A 14,556-nucleotide genomic window follows, 5' to 3' on the forward strand; every position below is an offset into this window, starting at 1 on the left:
AAAAACCAAGATATGATTATTTTAGGGTACTAAATAAAATGCTTTTGTTGTTAACATAAGTATAGCTCTAAAATATAGAGAACATTTTTATATAGTTGGCATTTACAAACAAGAATAACTTTCATAGTATTTCTCTAATACAGCAAAAGAAGATATAATATCCATTACTCTGAGCATGAGGAAGATTCTTCAACAAGAAATATTTGAGTATGTGGTACAGACATCACTTACAAGCTGTGTAACCTTAGATAAATTATTTATCCTCTCTGTACCTCAGTTTTCTCATCTGTAAAATGGGAACGATGATAGTGCTTGCTCTGTTATGAAAACCGAATTATTTAATGTATATTGTAAAATACTTACAACAGCATCTGGAACACAGTAAACACTCAATACTTATGAGTTTTTATAATCAGCATTATTAAAGCAAGATGGTTTATGAAAAGGTTTTAATCTGCTATCTGACTCTTAACACATTCCTTTGATTAAGTAAATTACATGTTGTTTAAACTAACCAAATTGTATTCGCATTTCCCCAAATCTAAAGCCACCAATTTAGGAAATGGTCAGATTGGAGTATTTTGTTTCGCGGACAGTGACATCTTCTATGGAGGCAAAACATCACGGCCCAGCTTTAAGGAACAGTAAATAACCAAAAGAAAGGAAAAAGGAGGGGTACCTGAGTCTCAGGTTTAACCGGCTCAGTCGGTTAAACACCTGCTTCTGCTCAGATCATGATCTCAGGGTCCTGGGATCAAGACCCACATGGGGTTCCCTGCTCAGCAGGGAGCCTGCTTCTCCCTCTCCCTCTGCCTGCTGCTCTGCCTACTTGTACTCTCTATCTCTGCGTCAAATAAATTTTAAAAACTTAAAAAAAAAAAAAGGAAAAAAGAAGCAGAGTTTAGAGAACTGAGTATTGAAATGAGGGAATTTCTGGATACTGCATAAATGCCTAGAGCTACATATGCTAGGCTAAGAAGAGGGGTGGTGGTGTTAAGGGAACAGAGTTGAAAAGGTGATGGAATCAGCAAGAGCATGGTTTAAGTGGAGACTGCATAGTCCAGGAAGTGCACAATTCCCACAGTGCCGCCTTGAACCATTCAGTTAGGCACCCTTTCAACACCTCCTACCAGAACTTTTCAACCCAATCTACTGGAGGATTTTCTCCAGATGAATCAATCTCCAGATCCTTATGGAAAATAATATTTACAGGACACCTGGGTGGCTCAGTCGGTTAAGCGGCTGCCTTCAGCTGAGGCTGTGATCCCAGGGTCCCGGGATCCAGCCCCACATTGGCTCCTTGCTCAGTGGGGAGCCTGCTTCTACCTCTCCCTCTGCCCCTCCCCATGCTTGTGCTCTCTTTCTCTCTCACTCTCTGAAAAATAAATAAAATCTTAAAAGAAAAAAAAAAAGAAAATATTTGCTTTATAATAAACTTTGCTAGAATGCATTTGCAGAGTGTAATGAAGGAGGCCTACATACTTTTCTAAGGATGTGTGTGAAGCATGAGAGTACTGTGGAAACTCTTTAGCATAGACTAGACAAGACCAAGAACAAAAATATTCTGAGAATTAGCGTGGCGCCTATTTGCTTTAAACAGAATAGTAAACTCGTCAGCAATTTAAAAAAAACACTAATGAAATGAAACTTGGCTGTAAGCATTTGTTATTACCTGAAAAACCCTCTCAAGTTTACCTAGAACCCAGCAAAGCGTATGTGTTGGAATGTTTCCATTATCACTGAAAAGGACTCTGCAAAAGATACCCAGCCTTCAGCTAATGGTTACTTAGCACAGGGAGCCCCTCACCAATATTTCTTGTTTTTAAGAGGACTAGTCTAATTTGATGACAGTCTGAAATACCAAACTTTTTTTGTTGAATTATTTCATAGGAACGTATGCTAAGATATAGCAAAATGTGCTTTTCCTAGCAGTGGATCTGATACCTACTTTAATTAAGTATAGTTTGTAATTAGTCTATTGTTTATATGTGAAGACATTAAACTGATATCACTGGAAGTATCCTTTAAAAGTATGTTCTTTCAAGTAATCTCAATGTTCCTCTCTGGGATCTATTTTTACAAACTCATTTGCATAGAGTTCTGAGCGGTGATGGTGTTTGATGGGTTGATTCTTTGCTGGTATGCTTTAGTAAGAAAGCAAAAGCAAACATAAGCTTAGCCCATGTCTGGTTTATTCTGAATTCCCTTCCAGTATCTGAGTTGATGAGATTTTACTGCCATAACAGGCCTCTGACAGACACTACAGCTGTGGTTCTGAATACAGGCAGGAAACAAAAGGTAGTGAGAAGAAGGGTAGGGAAACTCTCAGGACAGAAACAGCAACCAATGCTGAGTGTTCCTTGGGGCTCCAGCTCAGAGTTGAGTCACTCATCTCAGGGAAAGAAAACCTGGAGGCTCCAAACACATAGAAACCATTTCAGTCATTCGTTCATATTCTAGAAGCATTTGTGGAAAACTTAATATTCACCAAGTGTTGTGCTAAGCCCAAGAACAAATACCAAGAGCAGGACTCTCAACACCCCTGTCCTGGGGGGTGGGGGGAGGGCGGTAATGACACTCTCAATAGATGAAGTGATGCTAGTTGCCATAGCAAACCCAACACCCCCAAATCTGTTCTTAATGCAATAGCAGTTCATTTCTGGCTCACGTAACAATATGATACAGGCATTCTGGATGAGTTGGCAGCTCTCCGCCAAAGGGTGACTTAAAGACCTACATACATTCCATCTTATGGCTAAAGCATCTTCAACATCTGGTTACCAAAGTTACACAGAACACAAATTGCCAGTATAAGGAATGAAAAAAGGATTATCACCACAGATCCTACAAACATCAAACAGATAATAAATGAACATCATGAAAAACTTTATGCCGACAAATTCTACAACTTAGACGAAATGAACAAGTTCTTGAAAAATGCAACTTACCAATACTGGGGCAAAATGAAGTTAAAAAATTTGAATAGCCCTATAGCTGCTGAATAAACTGAACTGATTTAAAAAGCTTCCCACAAAACAAAATTCCAGGCCCTGATGGTTCTGCTAATGAATTCTATCAAATATTTATGGAAGAAATAATTCTAGTCTTCCACAAACGTTTAAAAAACTGAGGAGGGAATACTTCCTAACTCCTTTTATGAGGCCAGCATAACCCTAATACTAAAACTAAATGAAGAAATTACAGCAAAAGGAAATTAAAGAAATTTCCCTGCGCATTATCCCCATTCCAGCCAGCTGGAAGGGGAAAGGAGCATAGATGATTTTGTGTGAAAAGCTATCCTATTGGGCCAGGCCTATATATGGAATTCACTACATCCGCTCACATTCCTTTAGATAGGATTCCATAACATGGCTATACCTAAAGGCAAAAGAGGTGGGGAAATTTAGCATAAGCTAAATTGCTCCTTCACTTCTTCCTCAAGAAGAAGTGAAACAAAAGTTGGTGATGCTAACAATACAGTGTCACAAATGCTGTAAGGAAAACACATACAGAGTGCTGGTGGAGCACAAAGAAAAGGCTGTGGCTGGAGACATGAATGAATGAACGAGCCAGCAGTTAGCTAATGATATAAATAGGCTTCCTTAAAATCGCCCTGCCTAGTTCCAGATGAGGTAGTAACTGTACCAATGGGAATAATGATTTACAAATCACTAATGCGCCCTGTTGCAGTGTTAACTTGTGGCTAAAACACTGGGTGTGCATTTGCTTTCTGTGGGACTTGGCAGCGAGCCTGGCCTAGAATTAAATGTGGCAGTTCTATGTTAAGCTGGTGGTATTCTTCTGTACGCATTTAGCCTACCGCCCCCCAAATTCGTTTCCCTTTTTGTTTCTTTGAGAGCGTGGGGTGCATGGAATTAGGCGGGAGTAGGGGGTAAGTCCAGAAATCCATCCTGGTTGAATTTTATGACAAACGCTGTGTGGTCTCCCTGCATACATGAAAAGTTGGTAAACTTGTTTTAAAAGATAGGAAACTTGTCTCATTTAAATGTATGCCACATGCCTGTCCTGCTTGTTAACGCTCTGCCATTTTCTGTAGATCTGGTTTTCTTTATTTGCAATTCTCCAACCTACGAGTTTTCTTGCTTCATCTCCTGACCTACCACAAAATATCCTGTTCCCCTCTGAAGAGCTGAAGGAGAAATAAGCTTTCTGGACATTTCTAAGCATGGTTCAAATCCGACTGTCATTGTGAAAATCAAGATAAGGGTTTCTTCCAAATACCAGCAGTACCACTTGGGGAGGAGTGTTGTTACCAAAGTGAAACAACATGAAGAACGTGGCTGTTGAACTAAAATGGAGTGCAATGACATTTCCCGTGTCCTCACACCTCCTTTATAATGTCTTCAGTCACCTGATTATATCTGCAAGCATAATGAGTAAGGATTTCCCCTGGTCTACCCATCCACAACCACCACCATCACCACCCTCCATATCTATCTGGGTCACATGGCTTCCCTGAGACCCAACAACTACTCTCATGGTACAGCAGAATCACAGTGGGTCTTTATAAAGCACTCTGTGGAGTCCCATACGGTGGAGAAAAATGCTCTTCCAGCCACCCTTTGCATGTCATCCTGGTGCTGACTTTGCCTCCATAAGATACCTATGTTCAAAACCAACAGCTCAACATTGAACTTCTATTTTCATTATTCCTTATGTATATTAGGTTCCTTTCTATAGCCAAATTTTAAGTTCCTTGGAGCAAGTCATGTATAATGTTGCTTTGGCACTTTCACAGCCCCACACACAGCCTTGCACATAATAGATTCTCAATAAATATACAGCAATTTGATTTGGGTTAAACAACGGTGCAATCACTAGATACAAAGTAAACATCCTGAGAAAGATAATACTGTAAGCCTACAGTATCATTAAACACCTGCTTTTGAATGGATTGGGATTGGATTGGGACTGATAATGAGAAGACACAGAGGAAAACTCAGTACTGAAAAGAAGAGGTGAGCCACTGAGATACACACAGGAAAAGTACATCCACATGAAAGAAAGGGAATCGCAAAGAAATGACATCTGGGGCGTCAGAAGCTCGAAGTTTTACAGCTCTTCCCAAGTCCTTGGGAACATTTTCTCTTGGCACCCAACCTCTAAGCCCCAGCAAAAGGGTCCTATGGAGAAGAACCAAGATCCTCATTGACAGCCCCAGCTAAGTACCAACTTGTTTATGGGAGTGAGCCACTTTGGAAAGATACTTTCCAGTCTCAGTCAGGCCAGCAAGCTATCCTCATTGAACCCAGCCGAAACAATTCACTTGTGAGTAAAAAATACACAATTGTTGCTTTAAGCCACTAGGAATTTGGGGCATCTTATTATACAGCAAATACATAACCATAATATATGTGTAGAAATCAATCTTGCCTCTCCTCACACAGTTTACACACATACCACTAACACTACAAAGGAATTTCTGCTAATGTAATTAATCCGGTGTGTGTGTGTGTGTGTGTGTGTGTGCACGCGCACACGCGCGTGCAATGTGCCATGGGTTCCCATTACATATCGGGTACGATAGGCAAACCGTCTGAGGATTGCCCTAAGGAATCCATGTGGAGTGGGTTTCGGTCCCAAGGTTCTGTGCATGCTGATATATTAATCAGATGATATAATCAGTGGCTCAGTGTAGTACCTAAATGTCTCATTCCTGTTAAAAGCCTGGGCTTCCTAAAAAGTCAAGCTAATGAGAATGTCAGGCACAGCAGCAATCTTTAGAGGAAGACATATTTAGTTGGGAAATTTCAAATTTCAAGGCATGAACAGCTTTCTTTTGGATTCATACTTACAGCTGACTCTAGACCCTAGATTATAAGCCAAATAACCTATTCTGCAGCTAGACATTTACCTCCCTTACCTTACATGCAGGAGAAAACTGACATTCCCTCATGGTAAGGAGAAAGGGCAGGAGGACCAGGCAACGAGAGTAACAGATACGTGTAGCTATTTCTCCTTTAGACCACCGATGATTTTGGAACTTCAATGTACATACGAATCACCTGAGAATATTGTTAGAATCACCTGAGAATATTGTTAAAATGTAGACTGTCATTCAGCTGGTCTGAGATAGAGCCTAAGCTTTTATATTTGTTACAAAATGTCAATGTTATTATTCTACAGACCACACTTTAAATAGTAAAAATTTGACCACCATGATTAAGTTAGCCTTCAGTGCCTCTTATGTGTAACTCTCTTCAAAGCCTAAGCCTGCCAAAATAATGTCACCACGCCCATCACCACCTTCTCCATCAACACCACCATCTCCACTGTCACCACTATCACCTCTAGGACCACTACCATCTCCTTCACCACCACCATTTCTGATAACCCCACCGCATCCGTCACCTCTGCTACCATATCAATCTCCATCACCACTATCGTGAACACAACTACTACCTCCTTCACCTCAATACTGCCCATTATAGACCATCATAATTACTCAAATGACAGATCATTTACTTAGCCAAATAGATTCTTTCTGTGCATCCAAGACATGATTCAACCAATAGATAAGGCCCCTGAAATCAAAGACCATAACCTCCAACCAAACAATAACAATGAAAAGAACTAAAGATTGGTAGTTCATCAAGCACAGTCATAATAGCAGGAAATACTAGCTCTTTCTGAAACATGGAGGTCCATCTGATCAAAACAGCTCAAGGATAGCAGATCCAAGAACAAGACAAATCCTAATGAAAATAGCATGGTTGTCAGACACATTTACCAAAATAGTCACTTTTACGTAGCACATTTCAGACTTGCAGAAGAGTTCATATATTTGGAAGGGCAAAAAAATGTAAGTGGGTAGACTTAGCTTACAGCTGAAAGAGGTAACTCCTCTGTTACATAAAATTAAAAACAGAAAACTGGGATCTCTGTCCTAATCATTCTTTCTTCCCTAAGAAGGTCTCTAGGATGAGCTGCCAAGTGTGCTTAACGTCTGTGTCCACCAAACTCTAATCCCTGGCGAATATAATTTTCATTCTAGAAATGAGAAATCTGCCCAAGCAGTAGCAGTATGAAGTTCAAAACCATCTGCACTGCTAGGTAAAGACGATCTGTATACATGATGTGGGCAGTGATTTCCTCTACTAAGCTTCCGAAATGAGAGAAGCTGGGAAGGCAGCAACTCAGCTCAGTCGATGTGAACCTTCTGGGGTTTCAGAAGTGATTACAACCAAGTTCTCTAATTGCTTGTGTGTTTTATTAAGTAGATCCCATTTGAGTCTAAAATCACATGCGATGTTTAAATGTTATTTCTGTAAACTATACAAAAGTATAATTTTCCAGTAAAGAAAAAGAAGATGCTGTCAAATAAGAAGAGATATGAAATGAGATCGTTTCCCTTATTTGCGAGACAGATGTTATTTTTGGCTCTTCTGTATAATGCATTCCATATTATAGTTTCTTTCTGACCAAACACTAGGAATAGCACATGCTTGCACACAATGAACCAAAACCATTATCAGGAAAACTTTTTATTAATACTGACAACTTTCCAGGTCCCTGGTGCAGAAACCTCAAGCTGTCGGCTGCAAACAGGGGCCATTATGCCAAGGCAGAATTTTTTTCATCCATCTGACATATTCCTGCAATAGAAATAAAGCTGTACATTTCCTTCAGAATCTGCCCCTGAGAGATGGCAAATGATTTTTTTCTCTTATCTTTTCCTGTGACAGATTTCATAAGATTTTTCTTTATCATTTTCTTTAGAAAAATGTGAAAGGGGAAGACAGTAAGAATGGCAAAAACTTACACAGGAAAAAAAAAATCCATTATACCACCTGGACATTCTACTAGATCTATTTATCTTTAAAAAGTTTGATGCTGCGTGAATATCAGCTGAAACTAATTAGCCTCAGGATAAAAATCTCAATACTGGACAAGAATGCAACCAAAAATGAATAAAATATCCCAATTGGAAGCAGACGGTAGTTTTGCCAACTAATGTGTGCAGAGGGAGAAACAAATGGTTATTATTAGGCTGATATAATTTTCAGTTGGAGGTTCTTCCTCATGATGGAGAATCTAATATTCATTTAAATAATTTGACCTCAGCCAATCGCTAACACTTTCTGGGTTTGCCAAGGTATTTATTTTGTGGAGTTTTTAGGGATGGTGTCTGCCCTTCAACAGCCTGGGGGCAAGACCAGCTAAAATAAAGAACAAACAAATATTACTTAATGACAGAAGAGCCTGGATAGGGCGCCTGGGTGGCTCAGTGGGTTAAAGCCTCTGTCTTCGGCTCAGGTCATGATCCCAGGGTCCTGGGATCAAGCCTCGCATTGAGCTCTCTGCTCAGCAGGGAGCCTGCCTCCTCCTCTCTCTCTCTCTCTCTCTGCCCACCTCTCTGCCTACTTGTGATCTCTGTCTGTCAAATAAATACATAAAATCTTAAAAAAAAAAAAAAAAAAAGCCTGGCTACATGGAATATACAGATGCTCTCTATAAAGTCTGATGCTCTTGGGGCGCCTGGGTGGCTCAGTGGGCTAAAGCCTCTGCCTTTGGCTCGGGTCATGATCCCAGAGTCCTAGGATCGAGCCCCACATCAGGCTCTCTGCTCAGCGGGGAGCCTGCTTCCTCCTCTCTCTCTCTCTCTCTCTCTCTGCCTGCCTCTCTGCCTACTTGTGATCTCTGTCAAATAAATAAAAACAAAAATCTTTAAAGTCCGATGCTCTTCACTGTTGCTGACATAGGTGTACACTTGCTGCACGTGGGATTTAGAGGAGACACAGGCTTCCCTGTCTCAAAGAAAAGTGTGTGAAAGTTTGGGGAGATATCTGCGACCACGTCTGGGTCCCTCTTTCCCACAGAGTGAAAGTGGGTGGTGGTGAGAACCCAACAGGCAGACATTCTCTCTCAAATTCACTGGGAGCACGGCTAATAGTCAAGGGAATTCGTCAAGGGTCAAGACCATTTCCCTTCAGTTTCCCCACACCTTGGGGTCCAGCACCCACCCATTTCCAGTACAAGGGTGGTCACCTTCAAGCAGGGTAGAGTAGGGGTATGACCTCCTATTCATTCCATCCTAGAAAAACCTCTGTGTCCTGCCAGGATGTTAGGGAGGCTCTTCCACTTTAAGGAGGACAGGCTTCCTTCCTGGAGGTCAGGCCCATCCTCAGCCCTCAGCCCATTCGGAGGTCAGTTAGAGCTTCAGCAGTCAGTTCTCAGACATACCAGAGGCTTCCTCCCTCGAGTACATGTATTTCTCTTCATCTGCAATTTTTCTCTGGACTCGAGAGCATGCTTGGCCCTTGCAACCAATGAGGTATGAAAGTTGGTGAACAAATGTCTCAGCTTTTTAGTTCCTTGGTGAGACAGTTCTTAGTTATGTGTCACTCATGCGCTCAGAAGGACTGCAACAATATTAGCTGCTCACAGATATGATACACCCATTAGTGTCTCTTTAATTCGCTTTCCTCCATTATTTTGGTCTCTGTTCTCACACCCTTACTCCCTTGGGATCACCTCCCAATAAACTAACATCCAAATCCTTATTTCAGAGTCTGTTTTGGAGGGTAATATGAACCAAGACACCTGCTCTAAGCAGCTCCATGTTATATAAAGTTACTCAGGGTGAGAGTCTGGTATCCAGCTCACACTCAACCACATGGCAAAACTTCCTACACATAACAACAGCATAGTGGCCTATTAAGGTCTGAGAGACTACCTCTAGGCATAATGCTGACTTCCAAGGATTGGAAGCATGAATTCCTAAAACAAATATTCATTGAGGACATAGTAAATTGGCCTACACCACTTTGTATGCACAACTATTATGTTATTTTTGGTAGCTCTCAATGGGCCACTGTTAGAGGAAAAGGAGACTGAGTTGCTCCCCCAATCTTTCTAACAGGTTTTGTGAACTAAAATCTCAGACCAAATTCAGCCACACACACATTTATTTGCAAGGAGGCAGAAAACAGTCAAACAACCTATTCTGTAAGCTCAAAGATTTCTGTCTTTTTCAGAGCACTGCCCACACCTTGCAAGAAACAGTCACCTCAGACTAACAGGATAACATTCTATAGCAGGACAAAGTCAACCTCTATTGGAGTGAGGCAGCCAAAAACCCAGAAACCTATGCCTGGACAGAGGGCTCTACAGGAGAACACCATTAAGGTGTACTAAGACTGGCTCATTAAGACTCCTAAGTATTTACCAGCACCAATTTTGCACATCTCTTCCCAATGCCTTGTTCAATGGCATCATGTTGGTATTGGAGTCACTGGTGGAAGCAATTATACCACAGAAATCAGCAAACACTATAAATTTCCCCAAAGAGCCCATTAAATATTTACCAGTACACCAATGGCATCATCCATGAGACCTTACTAATTTCTCATAGCCTATTTATACAAGAATTGAAAATATCCCAAAAAAATTTATAACCCTCCACTTATCTTTAATACCACTATCTTTACTAACATTCATTATGCAATTAGTAATGCTTCTAGTATTGATAGGAGATGGTTTATTGAAAGTACCTTTGAAGTATGACTTTTCTGATTAAATACAAGCAGACTACTCCTAAGGTATATATTTCTGATTAGATCAACTGATCATCTCCAGATTGTAGCTTAAAGTAACACTGAGATAATATCATACTACTGACTACTGAAACAGTTGAATGTAAGTTGCAGACATCATACCAGGAGGCTTACTATGTACCAGGCACTAAGCAAACCATACCTCTACAAACCTCCAGATTTCACTCCTAGAATTTTCCTGAGAAGTCATTCATCCAACAAATATGTTTGAGGAATTACTATTAGTATCTCTAGATAGTGCTATGGGAAATCCAAAGATGAGAAAACAAAGGGCCCTGTCCTGGCAATACCCAATTCCTGTGAAGGACTTCTTAGTCCCACAAAAATAATGACCCGCCCCCCCAACCCCCCAAGACTCCTCTAATTTAGCTGCTAGAGGCTGCGGTATAAGAACAGAGAGTGCAGAGGGAACTGGGCTCCAAAGGCAGCTCTACCCCCATGGAGCTCAAGGAGGAAAGCAGATCCTGGTGATCAGTGGGAAGGAAATGGTAGATGGGAAGAAATTGTGAGGCAGGTGAGAAGGAGCTATCACTAAGTTAATGTAGTTTATGAAGAAGCTGAAGAATTATACGATCTGAAGACTTAACCCTTGGACCAAACACAACTTCCAACACTGCTTTCCTCAAGTTCTTGAAATTGTTACCTTCAAGTCAAGAAAAATCAGATGGGATGTGTAGGATTCGGGGATACGTCTTTTGGATGGTCGAAGTGGGCAGGCATGTTGGCCTACAGTTTCAAATAAAGGAAATGACGTGTGCAAAATGCAGAGATGTCCAATTTGGCAGATTTTAAGAACACCAGATAAGAGAAAGTCTTGGGTTTTGAGTTCTAGTCTCAGCTTTGTTACTGAATAGCTTTATGACCTTGGGTAAGTCACTAAAATTATACAGCTCTCAGGTTTTTTATCTATGAAATGGGTAGGCTGGGCTTTGCCAGTTCTTACTCAGATAACTATTCTTCCCATCTTCCATACCAGTAGAACTCCTCTTTAGTTTTGGGAAGTGATATGCGCAGCTGAGGAACTTTGCTCTCTGGTGACTTCCTGAGCAGCAGCCCCAGCCTGACTCTCTGCCTCTAGACTTATTACTCGGGAATTCAGCAAAGCCTTCTCTGGTTAAGCCACTGCATTCATGCTTCTGTCACATCTAAACAAACTGACCAAATGCAAATCCAAATCTTGCACTATGTATCAATGATTCTAAGAGAATACACCTCCATAGGAGAAGCACATCAGAATGAGGGTAGGGGTCTGCCAACATTCTTAGTGTTTTAATCACAGATACTACAAAAAGTAAAGTGAAACAAAAACCATTTGACTGGTAGGAATATTCAAAAGATGAAAGTCAAAAAAGTCCTCTGTGGGGAGCCTGGGTTTCAAGTGGTTAAGGACAGTGAATATGATGATTTCTCAGACTCTTTTTAGATCCAAGAATTCTAAATACAAATCATTTAGTCTAGTTATCAGCCTCTTGGATATGTAGAAATATGAAGTCATGATACGTAGGACTAATAACACGGATGGGGAAGGAAGGGTTAGAATTTAGGGTATGATCCTAGCTTAGTGGGATCCAAAGTAGAAAGCACTATATACTTTGATGGTGCTTCAAAGGGCTGGAAATGTGGCAACATATGCAACAGTGACCTTCGCTAATTTTCCTAAGAGCAACCATTTTTTAGAGCATAAAGTGCAGGTGAGAAGCAAAGTATACAGAATCAAAAAAAGCAGCAGTGCCAACCTCACCTAAACACTATGGCCATACGGGCAGGGCTTTACAGTTTCTAAAGTAATTGCAATTCCTCCCTCAGGCCTCACTCACCCAAGGATTTCTTCTCCAGGAAAGAAACCATGTGTTTATAAGTACCAGATTTTTGACAGTATATGCAGATAGCTAAAGTTTGCACACAATCCTATGCAGTACAGGCTGCATTCAAATTTCCTAACATGTCATCTGCAGACTTCAATAAAATAAACTGATAAATGCCACCTGTCACAAGTATACTAATCATTTTATGTTCGGTATTCAGGCCCTCTGACCAGAGATGTAGTAGCATGACCACTGGGTTTCCCTGTTATTACCTATGATTGATGGGGGTGGAAGGAAGAAGAATGGGACACAGAAGGTACTGGCACAGGAAATCAGGATGCATAAGTTTTTGCAAAGAATCACCTTTTGGTTTTACAGGGCAATTTTACTAATTTCTTTAATTATTTTAAATTCTATGCAAATAATTTCCACTTTTATTTTTATTACTAAATAAATATTATTAAATAAAATATTATTTTATTATTTTTATTAATTCATTTACTCCACCTTCTTTAAGTTTATTTTTCTCAGATATAATTTACTCCTATTTTTTTAACTTTGGCATTTATACTCAGACGTATATAAATTTTTTTGTTTTTTTTTTAACTTGGCATTTTTATTCAGGCATGGATTTTTCTTTAATTTTTTGTACCTAGCTTCTTAATTTCAAAAATTAGTTCATTTTTTTCTTATTTTTCCTAATAATATGATTATAATAAATATTTCGCTGTGTGCTGTCTTGGCCGTATTGATGCCTTTAACACACTGTACTTTTATTATATTGCATTTCTAAATAGTTCTTTATTTCCTCTTTAACTCAGATGTTACAAAGATGTTGGCTTTTATTTTTCTTCAATTAGTACATTTTTTAAATTTTAAGAAGTATAGTTGGCTTTTGACTTGAAGGGTTACTTTTTTCCTTTTCAGTTTCTAATTTAAACGTAACATGATTAATCAATGTGGCCTATGTGATTTCTATTTAATTTGTAAACATTTTCTAATACAGGATCGATTTTTTTTTTACTGCTTAATATGTTTTGAAAAAAATGAATGCTGCCCATTGGCTATATATATATATATATATATATATATATATGTAAAATTTATTGTGTTAATCAAATCTTTTATATCTTTTAGTATATTTGATTTATGGATTTCTAAAAAAATGTTACAGTTCATTGTGATTGCAGATCTACTTATCCTTTTATTTTCTCTTTGCTTTTGCTCTATATATTTAAGAGCTACATTGTCAGGATTATAAGGATTATACTACTTTAATTATTCTGAAGTGTTCTTCTTCAGTCATTTTAATAATAATACCTACTTTGAATATTCTTTTGCCTCATATCAGTATTGCCAGTATTCTGGTTAGCGTTTTCCTTTTATATTTTTTTCCCAATCATTTCATTTCAACGTTTGTGTGTCTTCAGTCTGCTTGTGGGAGAGGGTAAGACATTTTGTTCTGGGCAGTGTGACCTCTAGCCTGTCTTCTGTGATTTGGCTGAGGAACAGAGAGTGCTATCTCCCTCAGGGCAGGCCTTTAGTCATCTCCTCATGTAAAGGCTCATGATTTCACCTAGGTGACAGCCCCCAAAGATCCCCCCCAACCTCTCCCACTGGCTGTTCCTGCCCAAGGGGACAGATGTAGTGGTTGCTCTTTGCCTGGGAGTGGTAGAGGCAGAAGAGAGGAAGAGTGCAGATGGTCAACAGACCCAACTGCTTCTGCTGCAGAACCCCAGTGAATCACCCTGTCAGCTGTCACAGGGAACTTCTTGCCAGACCTCTGAAGTCACCAGTCTTTTGGCTGGAAACATCTTTGGGACCTACCCACCTTTGTAGGAGTTTGCTCCTACATAGGTTTTGGGTTGTGATTTCATTCTTCAATCTAACCTCAGCTATCTTCCATCTTTCTAAACGTCATCAAATGTTTTTTGGCCAACTGCTTGGGAGCTTAATTTTAAAAACAAGATTTTTGCCATTTCTGGAGACTTCTGTGGGAGGATGAGGCTATAAGGATTTCCATAACACTTGTTCTGTCTTTTCCATTATTTCTTTAGGTCAGATTATCAAAAATAGGACTCTGAGACAAAGCATATGAACATTCTTAGGAACCCTGATACATACTGCCAGATTGTTTTCTACAAGGATTATAATAATTTACACCATCAATAGCA

The sequence above is a fragment of the Enhydra lutris genome, unplaced genomic scaffold (assembly GCF_002288905.1).
Source record: "Enhydra lutris kenyoni isolate GAN:26980312 unplaced genomic scaffold, ASM228890v2 scaffoldscaffold5, whole genome shotgun sequence".
Classification (NCBI taxonomy): Eukaryota; Metazoa; Chordata; class Mammalia; order Carnivora; family Mustelidae; genus Enhydra; species Enhydra lutris.